The sequence below is a fragment of the Salvelinus sp. IW2-2015 genome, linkage group LG11, assembly GCF_002910315.2.
Source record: "Salvelinus sp. IW2-2015 linkage group LG11, ASM291031v2, whole genome shotgun sequence".
NCBI lineage: Eukaryota > Metazoa > Chordata > Actinopteri > Salmoniformes > Salmonidae > Salvelinus > Salvelinus sp. IW2-2015.
In genome coordinates, this window is record NC_036851.1 from 45,246,029 (window position 1) to 45,257,783 (window position 11,755).

General features: G+C 42.0%; 2 long non-coding RNA genes across 3 annotated transcripts; both read left to right on the forward strand.

Annotated features, from left to right (window-relative positions):
• The first annotated feature begins 3,698 nt into the window (after nt 1-3,698).
• On the forward strand, nt 3,699-4,733 carry LOC139028410 (uncharacterized). The gene is made up of 4 exons (XR_011480637.1): nt 3,699-3,837; nt 3,928-3,988; nt 4,071-4,286; nt 4,354-4,733. It is a non-coding gene; the product is annotated as an uncharacterized lncRNA (long non-coding RNA).
• A 392-nt stretch (nt 4,734-5,125) lies between these two features.
• On the forward strand, nt 5,126-6,096 carry LOC139028349 (uncharacterized). Of its 2 annotated transcripts, none has more exons than XR_011480535.1 (3): nt 5,126-5,289; nt 5,570-5,680; nt 5,774-6,096. It is a non-coding gene; the product is annotated as an uncharacterized lncRNA (long non-coding RNA). The 2 variants fall into 2 exon arrangements; XR_011480536.1 differs by lacking the exon at nt 5,126-5,289 and adding an exon at nt 5,389-5,473.
• Nucleotides 6,097-11,755: the final 5,659 nt, after the last annotated feature.

Sequence of the window (11,755 nt, forward strand, 5' to 3'; positions counted from 1 at the left end):
TAGAAACACAAAACATAGAATGCCCACCCAGCTCACGTCCTGACCAACTAAACAAAGACTAAACAAAGGAAATAAGGTCAGGAACYTGACAATACTACCTCAATCAGCCCGACTAACCGGTGTCTGTATGTAGCCTCGCTACTTTTATAACCTCGCTACTGTATATAGCCTGTCTTTTTACTGTTGTTTTATTTCTTTACTTACCTCTTGTTCATCTAATACCTTTTTTGCACTATTGGTTAGAGCCTGTAAGTAAGCATTTCACTGTAAGGTCTACACCTGTTGTATTCAGCGCACGTGACAAATAAACTTTGATTTGATTTGACCTTGACGCTCAACATGGTCTCATTGGATTAAAATAGTGACATTGAACAATATGTCACTTATGTAGACATACTGTATTAGTTCTACAGTATGTCATGCGTGGTGACATATTTCTTATACACTTTGTAACTATATTAGTTCAATGCGTAGCGAACATATTTATTTATTTCTCTCGACAACCCAAACTCACGCCACTGGTAGATCAGCAAAGTGATTCATTAGACACATTTTGTTTGTTCACACACAGAAGATTGACGTCAAACAACTATTTTATTATTGTGACTCTCTCCCATCTGTGCACCTGTGTTGTGGAGATAAATACCACACTGTGCCAAATGAAAGGCTCGATTCAATCCGTATTACGGAAGTTCAGCTTTACAGCGTAATTGAAATTTAAAGGCAATGTTCCCGCGTTAGCGAAGACTGCATTCATGGTAAATGCTGAGTATGTCAGCTCAATTGGATGTTACCTTTACATTTCTATTGCAAAATCTGTAATGCTTCAGTGATGCTGATTGAATAGAGCCTTAAGGCTCTGGGAAACTCACCACTGTTCTCCTCTGGTGGATAACTGTTTTTATTCACTGAAGGGAAGTTACATGGATTGTATGAAATTTCCTGTTTTTTTTCTCAGACTCATTTGAGTCCTGCTTTAAATCAAGATCTAACAAGATATTGAAATGTTTGCTGGATTTCCAAACTGAAATTCATAAAACAAATACACAACACCAATGTTTCATAACATCCCTGTTTTTCAGGTACTCTACTATTTCCACCCAGGCCCCCTGTTGGGACACTTGCGGTCATTCATTCTCTGTTGGAAATTGACCATGACTGCAAACACAGAGACCGTTGATGAACTGGACCGTGTCGGACTCAAACAAACAGCCATAAAGCGCCTTCTCCTGCCTTTTGACAGCCAGGAGGAGAGTGTTTATGTCCTGAGAACGGAAACAGGACTCTTAAAGCTAGACACACCAGCAGCATTGTCAAACGTTTTTCTTTAATTGTTGTTGCTGGCTCCCCCATGTGGGATTTTGTGCTCTCTGATTGGCTCAAAGTCAAGTTGTTGGCCACTGACAAGTGTTGCGATTCTACAAGTAGTATCGGTAGGTTCGTCGCTACCGGGTCGGCATGTAGCAGGTACCGCTTTTGTTCTAGCAAGAGAAGGAACGGCCTCCCACTGTGATWAGTAGATTGGCAGTCTATCGGCAGTGAGATTCTCGGTGTGTCTCATGATTTAAGCCTCAGCTGGATTCCAAAACACACACACACACACACACACACACACACACACACACACACACACACACACACACACACACACACACACACACACACACACACACACACACACACACACACACACACAGAGGGACAAAAGCAACAGTTTGAATTGAAGAGAGAGTTCAGAAAGAGATACCTTGGATTGTAACTTTTACTGACACTGAATCACAGACAGAGGAAAATGAGAATGAGACAACATTTAACCACAAGCTGGCTACTGTACCTCAAAACATGCAGAGGTCTTTCAAACTGGATTTAGCATGATTTCAGAATTGGTTTAGATTGGAGGAAAGGAATCCTGTATGCTATGAGCCCTCTTCTGATAAACCAATCATACCTCCAAGATCATCAACAATGTTTCTCAAATAGAGCATACAAWCTATTTCCTAGTCATGTGAATGTCCAAATTGTTACTACCAAGCCCATAAACTCCAATGACTTAGCTTGAGAGTATACTGCTGCTTTGTAAAACAGCCACATTCTTTGCACCCACATAATGGCAACTGCATGGTCACAGTTGTAATAATTGGAAGGCACAGTGCACAGTGAAGATATATAGTTGACTCCTGATAAGTGCACTTTGGATAGGTGCGAATAATTTCTATGTGCAATACAGTTTTCCACGCTCTCACTGCAATTCCAAGCCATTGGCTTTAACAGGAGTCGACTGTTGGCTACTTACTTAGTCAATTGAAAAATACAACAATTGTTGTGAAGTAGAATGTAGTATTATCATGTGTCCAATTATCATAGTATATTTTATCTAAAACAAATAGGGAATATATTGTATTTTAACCAGAGACTTTGAGTCACTGGTGGTGATTCCAATTTATTTTGTTTCTCTGAGGTGTTACTAAGCAACCAGTGTAGGCCTACCATATGCTGACCTTCTTTGAAATATTAAATCAATTAGTTTTTCAAACCGAGAGATTTCATGCCCTACTTCTTCCCCTCTGTGCCCTAGTTGTGTGTGTGTGTGTGTGTGTGTGTGTATGAACAAAATTCCATTAGATTAAAAACAAAAGCCTCACAGACAGTGTACACATGCATGTGTTTATCAAGTTTCACAGGAGGGTTTGTGTTTCAGTGTGTACATACAGTATGTGTACGTGTTTGTGTGTACATATTGTTGTGTACAGAATTTCACCATATCAGTGAGTCTATAGAATAATTATAGAAAAATTCGGAAGTTGGTGCCTTTTTCGGTTGGTGCCGAGAACAACAGGGGCCTGTTGCACAAAAGTAGAATTAAGACATCCGGGATAAATGACTCAGCTGAGCTCAATGAAGCCAAAACATGTGCGTCCAGGCTTAATTGGTTGCACAAAGACCAAGCCAGGATGAGCAGACACGGATTCATTAAGCCAGGTGAAACCAATCCTMGATAGGTGCGCGCTCACGGCTCACTCAAATAGACCCCGCCACAGATCACAGATTAACTGATTTACCATGGCAACTAGAGCCGCGTACTTTTCCCCGTCGGAAGCACAAATCCTCATGGAGGCATACGAGGAGGTAAAAMATATAATTAAGAAGAAAGGCAACACCGCCACACTGATAAAGCAAAGAGAAAAAGCGTGGCAAAGTATTGCAGACCGCCTGAATGCGTAAGTAGTGCACAATTACACACTCACCGCTCCGCTGAAACATCACAATTACAATTCAAATATTTAATTCACATCTCCAAAAATGCAGTTGTACTGTAATTATGAAACGGTTAAATTTTTAATTGAAATGCACTGCAGATATGAGTGAAATTGTGTAAAGTAACTCCATCACACTGTATAAAGCTGTGATAAATTTTTTGATATTTTTACTGAAAACAAGACAAAAATACCAAGTAATTTTTTGCAGTGTGACTCCATTAAATGTGTGTGTGTGTGTGTGTGTGTAGATTAAACATGAACGGGCCAAAACGGACATGGCAGCAGGTCAAAATCAAATACAAGAACATTCTGCAGAATGGTATGGTCCCTGACTAATATTTAACAAAGCACAAGCATATATTGTACCCAGAAGGTGCCTGCTCACACATTGTCTGTACTGTTTTAGCAGTGAAAAAGAATACCACAGACAAGGCAGGGTGGTGGGTCACCAAAGGCTGACCTTACCCCAGCAGAGGACATGGCCTTGGAGCTAAATAAAGGCAGGCCCGTCTTAGAGGGGATCCCTGGGGGAAAGAGACGAGCATAGGTTCCTCCCAAGATGCCACCCGCTTCATTCAAGGTATGTCCTTCCATCCTTACATGGGATACAACCACATTCATATTGAATCAATTTGGACTGTCTGACTTTGGTTTACCTATTGCCTTGCAGTGTCTGGCAGCACTGTGTTCCTGTTAGAGCCACCAGCACAGCACCAGACGATGCTGATCCAGTGAGTACTCCATCAAAGGCATACTGTAGGCCTGGCATGTCTTGTCTACTAGCTTCAATATGAATCCGATTAAATGTGATAGGGTGAAGGCCCCAGTGCAGCAGCAACAGCACATGATGGAGACGATGATGAGGAGGAGACCATCTCTCTGGATTCCAGAAGGCATGAGGTATCATGTTAAGACTGTGAAAGTACTATTTACTCTACAATGGTGAGGAGTCCTCATCAAAATCAAAAAATCTAATTTCTTTTACAGGACCAAGATGCTATACAGTGGGAAAACCAGCCTGGCAACATAGTGCGTATTAATAAAAGGACACACATCCTGCCAAATTCCAGCTGCGCTAATTGTATTGTGTTCACAGAGCTCACAAGCTATCAGAAAGTTGTATGGCAACCACCTCCGGCGCCAAATAGAACTGGCAGACATAGACATTCAGTACAAGAAGAAAAAGATGGAAAATCTTGCACTGGAGTCCGAAATAAAAAGAGGACAATTAGGAAACTGGACCTTGAAATAAAAAAACTTGAGAGGGAGGTGAGATATGCCTTCAATGTACACTGTATGCTAACTGTAACACAAATGTATTAATCATTATTTTTCTTTCCTCCCCCAGCTCCAAGAAGATGACACAGCTCAAAATAAAAATTAGGTATATTCTCGTAAAGTCAAGTGAGCCATGACATATGAGCTCTTATTGTGAGCACACAGGACGGTGGCATCTTTCTAAGGTTTTTTTTTTTTTCCCCAGCAATCAGTACAACCAAGTCATCGTTATAAGGCATCGCCCTCTTTTGCCACCCCCCCAGCACCAGGTGTGGCCACTAGCCTATATGAAGGCCCAAATTGTGTGTTCCTTTCTGCTCTGACAATGGCATGCCCATTCGTGCGAGATGTGGTGGATGAAGAAGCACTGTTGCTGAGGAGAGCCTTCAGGCGAGAAAGGGTCTTCAGGGACCGGTTGGACCCACTGGCCTTCCTGTGACCATCTTATGAAAGATACAGGTTTTCTGCAGATGGCATCAGGTATCTATGCAGACTACTGGGTCCCAGGATTAAGCACCGCACTGCACGGAGCCATGCACTGAGTGTGGAGCAATGGTTTGTGTGGCCTTGCGCTTTTTTGCTAGTGGAGCCTTCCTGTACTCAGTGGGGATGCAGAACAGCTGAACAAGGCCACAATTTGCCGCACAATAAGGAGTGTGTGTCTGGCTATCAAAGCATTAGCAGATGTCTTCATCTCCTTCCCTGGCCACAAGAAGACTCTGTGACATCAAAGAGGAGTTCTATAGGATTGCAGGTAAGAGGATCTACAAATTACAGGAACACTGTTAACACATAGTAGGATACTCATTACTTTGTGTGACAGGTTTCCCCAATGTCATTGTGCAGTGGACTGCACACACATACGGATAAAAGCCCCCTCAGGTGCCCATGAGGCCGATTTTGTGAATAGGAAATCCTTTCACAGCATTAATGTTCAGGTGAAACATAACTTTTTGATATTGTCCATTGACGAACACTCTGCATTGCAGTGATGTGCATTGATTGGTGTAATATTCCTCATCTTATGATTTCAGATGGTCTGCAATGCTGACTGTGTGATCAGCAATGTTGTGGCAAAATGGCCTGGCTCAGTCCTGACTCCAGAATCTTTCGGGCCTCTGAAATCTATCAGTGCCTATCACAAGGTAAGCCAACAACCCCTATTTATAACCATCATGGCTGTGTCAAGAATATCACTGTGTTTATGAGGTAGTATTGATGAGATTTTGTGTTGACAGGTGAATTCTCTGGTGTGTTGCTGGGAGACAGGGGGTATGGCTGCCAGCCTTTTCTCCTGACACCTTTCACAGACCCCCAGGAAGCACAGCAGGCCTACAACCATGCCCATGCCAGGACCAGGGCCAGAGTTGAAATGACCTTTGGCCTCCTGAAGGCACGCTTTCACTGCCTTCACAAATTAAGGGTCAGCCCTGTTAGGCATGTGATATTACTGTGGCTTGTGCTGTCCTCCACAATGTGGCCTGCCTGAGGAAGGAGAGGGCCCCCAGAGTGCCACCAGCCATGGACTGGGACAATCCGGCATCTTCCCTGATGACGACAGTGGTCGGCTGCTGAGGACCAATATGTGTTGAATTATTTTAGTTAGTATTGTTGCTTTCAATTTTGGTTAATATGTCCTCGCGGTGGCAGAGGAATTTGGGTTTTTTTGGGTTCGTTTTTTGACGAATTTGGCCTCTTATGATGTTTGTGCGGTATACTGTGTGTAATACAAGGCTGCAGGGAGGCTACTGCATCCATTCATTTGTCTGTTCAGTTGATGTGTATGGATTTGTCCTGCATTATTTTAGTGTGCAGACATGCAGGGTGTGTTATATACAGACCTTTGAATGTGTTATGTATTCATTTTGTATAATATGCTTGGATTCTGTGCTTTCCATCTTGTAGAGTCACTGTGACTTCAGTTTCGAAAGGAGCTGATGGTTTACCTGCTTTGTTTTGTCTTATTCAATAAAGGAACATAATGTTACACATTGTGTTTTTATATTCATATGGAATGTGTATTTGTTTATATGACAGAGTACTAGGGCACACTGAAGAAAAAGGATAAAGTCATAAATTTATGAGGCTGGTTCTTTCTGCAGAAAAGCTACATATTGTTTTTACAGTTTTGATACTTATGACAATGTGAATACTTAATATTCTGGCACATCAGCATGTCTTTGTTTATGAACCATACTGAAGTACAATTTCACGAAATGCCCCACATCTGTCATTTTAACAACTGTCCTCCTTTAAAACAACTGGTTACAATATTATGACTTGTGTTTTTTTTCCCCTCTGTGGCCCTAATATTCTATCATTTTATATATAGCCTTATAGTCTATGGGAAACTGTAAATTATCTAATGATAGCAACATCATCTAAAAATCATTTTTTATCCAAAATCATTGAAATTAATGATCACAAACGTTTAAATAATAACAGTGGGTCTAGTTATATGTGATAACAATGTATAGTGAGCAGTGAAATAACTATTGGTTTCCATTTGTGGTGACTGCTGACTGACATTAGGGATGAGATTAAATAGATCCTGGAATTTGCCTGGTCTGGAGCAGGCTAGCTCCACAGAATAAATCTCCATGGTAATTTATACCATAACATATCCTCCTGCCCCCTATCCATCTTTAGTGCAACCGGATTACGGATCAATTGAGCCAGGATCACCAAGATATCCTGGCTTAATCCCTTATCCTAGTTTTGTGCACACGGCCCTGGTGTAGACTTTACCATGAAATGCTTATTTACGAGCCCTTTTTCTCAACAATGCAGAGTTAAAAAGTACAAAACATTTTCCAAATAGAAAAATGAAATAGTAACACAATAAAAAAACTATGACGAGTCTATATACAAGCCAGTACCGAGTCAATGTGCAGGGGTACGAGATAGTTTAGATAATTTAGTTAATATGTACACTGAACAAAATATAAACGCAAATGTAAACAGCAAATCAAACATTTTAATATGACTACTGATCTGTAGCACTCACGTCAGTAGCCATGAAATGCTTTGAAAGGCTGGCTCACATCAACAGCATTATCCCAAGAAACCCTAGACCACACTCCAATTTGCATACCGCACCAACAGATCCACAGATGATGCAATCTCTATTGCACTTCACACTGCCCTTTCACACCTGGACAAAAGGAACACCTATGTGAGAATGCTATCCATTGACTACAGCTCAGCGTTCAACATAATAGTGCCCTTAAAGCTCTAATAAGCTAAGGATCCTGGGACTAAACACCTCCCTCTCTGCAACTGGATCCTGAACTTCCTGACAGGCCGCCCCCAGGTGGTAAGGGTAGGTAATAAACATCACGCTGATCCTCAACACAGGGGCCCCTCAGGGGGTGCGTGCTCAGCCCCCTCCTGTACTCCCTGTTCACTCATGACTGCACGCCAGGCACGACTCCAACACCATCATTAAGTTGCTGATGACACAACAGTGATAGGCCTGATCACCGACAACGATGAGACAGCCTATAGGGAAGAGGTCACAGACCTGACCGTGTGGTGCAACAACCTCTCCCTCAAAATGATCAAGACAAAGGAGACCGAGCACGCCCCCATTCTCATTGACAGGCTGTGGTGGAGCAGCATCACCAACAAACTAACATGTCCAAGCACACGAAGACAATCATGAAGAGGGCATAACAAAACCTATTCCCCTCAGGAGACTGAAAGGATTTGGCATGGGTCCTCAGATCCTCAAAGGTTTTACAGCTGCACCATCGAGAGCATCCTGAAGGATTGCATCACTTTCTGGTATGGCAACTGCTCGGCCTCCGACCGCAAAGCACTAAGAGGTTAGTGCGTACGGCCCAGTACATCACCGGGCCAAGCTTCCTGCCATCCAGGACCTCTATACCAGGCGGTGTCAGAGGAAGGCCCTAAAAATTGCAAGGACTCCAGCACCCTAGTCATAGACTGTTCTTTCTGCTGTACTGCGGTACCGGAGCACCAAGTCTAGGTCCAAGAGGCTCCGAAATAGCTTCTACCTCCAAGCTATAAGACTCCTGAACAGCTAATCAAATGGCTACCCAGACTATTTGCATTGCCCCCCCCCCCCCCCCCCCACCTTCTGGAACACTGCTGCTACTCTCTGTGATTATCTATGTATAGTTACTTTAATAACTCTACCTACATGAACATACTACCTCAATTACCTCGACTAACCGGTGCCCCCACACATTGACATTGACTCTGTACCGGTACCCCTTGTATAGCCTCATTATTGTTATTTACTGCTGCTCTTTAATTATTTGTTATTCTTATTTCATACAATTTTGGGGGTATTTTCTTAAAACTGCATTGTTGGGTAAGGGCTTGTAAGTAAGCATTTCACTGTAAGGTCTACACCTATTGTATTCGGCGCATGTGACAAATAACATTTGATTTGATTTTGAAATTTGTTTACATCCCTGTTTAGTGAGCATTTCTACTTTGTGAAGATAATCCATCCACCTGACAGGTGTGGCATATCTAGAAGCTGATTAAACAGCATGATCATTACATAGGTGCACCTTGTGCTGTGGACAATAAAAGGCCACTCTAAAATGTGCAGTTTTGTCACACAACACAATGCCACAGATGTCTCAAGTTTTGAGGGAGCATGCAATTGACAAGCTGACTGCAGGAATGTCCACCATAGCTGTTGCCAGATAATTTCATGTTCATTTCTCTACCATAAGCTGCTTCCAACATCGTTTTAGAGAATTTTGCAGTACATCTAACCGGCCTCACAACATCAGACCACATGTATGGCGTTGTGTGGGTGAGAGGTTAGCTGATGTCAACGTTGTGAACAGAGTGCTCCATGGTGGCGGTGGGGTTATGGTATGGGCAGGCATAAGCTAAGGACAATGAACACCACTGCATTTTATCGATGGCAATTTCAATGCACAGCGATACCATAACGAGATCCTGAGGCCCATTGTAGTGCCATTCATCTGCCTCCCTCACCTCATGTTTCAGCATGATAATGCACGGACCCATGTCACAAGGATCTGTACACAATTCCTGGAAGCTGAAAATGTCCCAGTTCTTCCATGGCCTGCATACTCACCAGACATGTCACCCATTGAGCATGTTTTGAATGCTCTGGATTGACCTGTACAACAGCGTGTTCCAGTTCCCGCCAATATCCAGCAACTCTGCACTTGTTTTAAAGGTATGTGTGACCAACACATGTATATTTGTATTCCCAGTCGTGAAATCCATAGATTAGGGACTCATGACTTTATTTCAATTGACTGATTTCCTTATATGAACTGTAACTCAGTAAAATCGTTTTAATCGTTGCATGTTGCGTTTACATTTCTGTTCAGTATACAACACACATTTTTGCAACGTGAAATGGGGTAGCCGTTGTAAAGATGGCCCAGATTGAGTGTTACCTCAACTACCTCGACACCGGTGCCCCTGCACATTGACACATTGACTCTGTACTAGTACCCCCTGTATATAGCCCCGCTATTGTTATTTACTGCTGCTCTTTCATTATTTGTTATTCTTATCTCTTACTTTTTTTGTAGGTATTTTCTTAAAACTGCATTATTGGTTAAGGGCTTGTAGTAAGTAAGCATTTCACTGTTGTATTCGGCACATGTGACAAATAATATTTTGATTTGATTCTATTTGGGGCTTTGTTTTGGCAAAACCAAGCATGACAGGTGTGGAGCGCACGGGGCTCTCAGAAAACTAGGGGTTGCGGGACCTTTTCAACCCTGTGAAATACCCTACTGACCTCTGGGATAGCTGACCGGTCATTTTTGTTGGTTGATTGATTAAAGTTACGAGATCATTCTAACAATACACACTTACCCATGGGAGGTTACCTCTCACATATGTTAAAAATGACCAAAGTTATTGATGATAACAATGTCGGATTGTGTTTATCCTATATAGGCCCTCGCCAGATGTGATGCAGATTAGAGTTTGCTATATTCCGTAGTGTTCTGAGGGAAGCTCTGCCTCAAGGCTAGATTAGTTAAGTATAGTAGTTTAGGCAAGAAATGTGATTGGTTAAGTGTAAAAAAGGCCAGCCCCATGCTGCACCACCCTGCGATCCCTCCACCGTCATCCTGGCTGTCATTGGACTGTCACTCCCTATTAAACTCCCTAGTGTTTTACAGTCTAATGTGTCGCAACCCCATGTATTGTCCATGTACTCTGTCTTACTCTGGCTCACACTCCCCATCGCCCTCTCCTTATGTTTGATTCATGTTTTCTTTTTGTGAATGTACTGTCCATCTGTCTGTCCGTCCGTCCGTCTCTCCGTCCGTCCATCTGCTTCTCTGTTTCTCTGTTGTTGATTTCTTTGTTGTGTTTTTATTTATGAATTATTATAATTTGTATATTTTTTTCTGTAAAGTGTGTTGAGAGATCTGGTCAAATGCACTTTAAATAAATTGTGATTTGATTAATCTGTTACATACTGCCCTTCTATTTTTGGTCCTTTGAGCTGAATCAACTTCTATTTTTCAAGTTTAGTTTAAAGGGTAAGGTTAGAAAACAAACATCCCACAGAGATTCGAACCAGCGACCTTGTGTATGGCAACCTGCATGTTGACTCTAACACGTTTTCCCTGTGGAGAGATAATGGAACTAAATGAGACAATAATACAACTGAGAGCCATATTGGCAACCCCTGGTCTTCACTATAAGGCATTGTATAGCGTAAGCCATCCTCTCTCATTCAAGTTTAAGGCAGAGGAGAGGTAGGGCAAGGAATGGAGCTGCAGATATCACTCACAGTTTAGTTTTGTGATTTATTTTTGTTGAATCAAAGAAATGTACAATTGAACCAAAGCAGTAATCAGGACCCACCTCCATAAAGCTCCTCATAGTATTAAGTGCTGATCTAGGATCAGGTCCCCCCTGTCTATATAATCTTGTACCTAATGATCTAAAAGGCTAAACTGATCCTAGATCAGCAGTCATTTTCTGAGGCGCTTCATGAATAGGGCCCAGGAGTTTCCAGAATGATATTCTTCCCACGAGAAAACACATTCGCATTCACATCCATTTATCATTCAAACTTTCTTTCATTCAACAAACAATGTTTTGATTATTACTTGTATGGCAGGACAAAATTAGTGTTGCTTCATTATATTATATTATATACCTGTGGCTTAACTAGAATTTGTATTTATAAATGTTAGATTTATTAGGACCCCCGTTAGTCAACGCCAATGGTG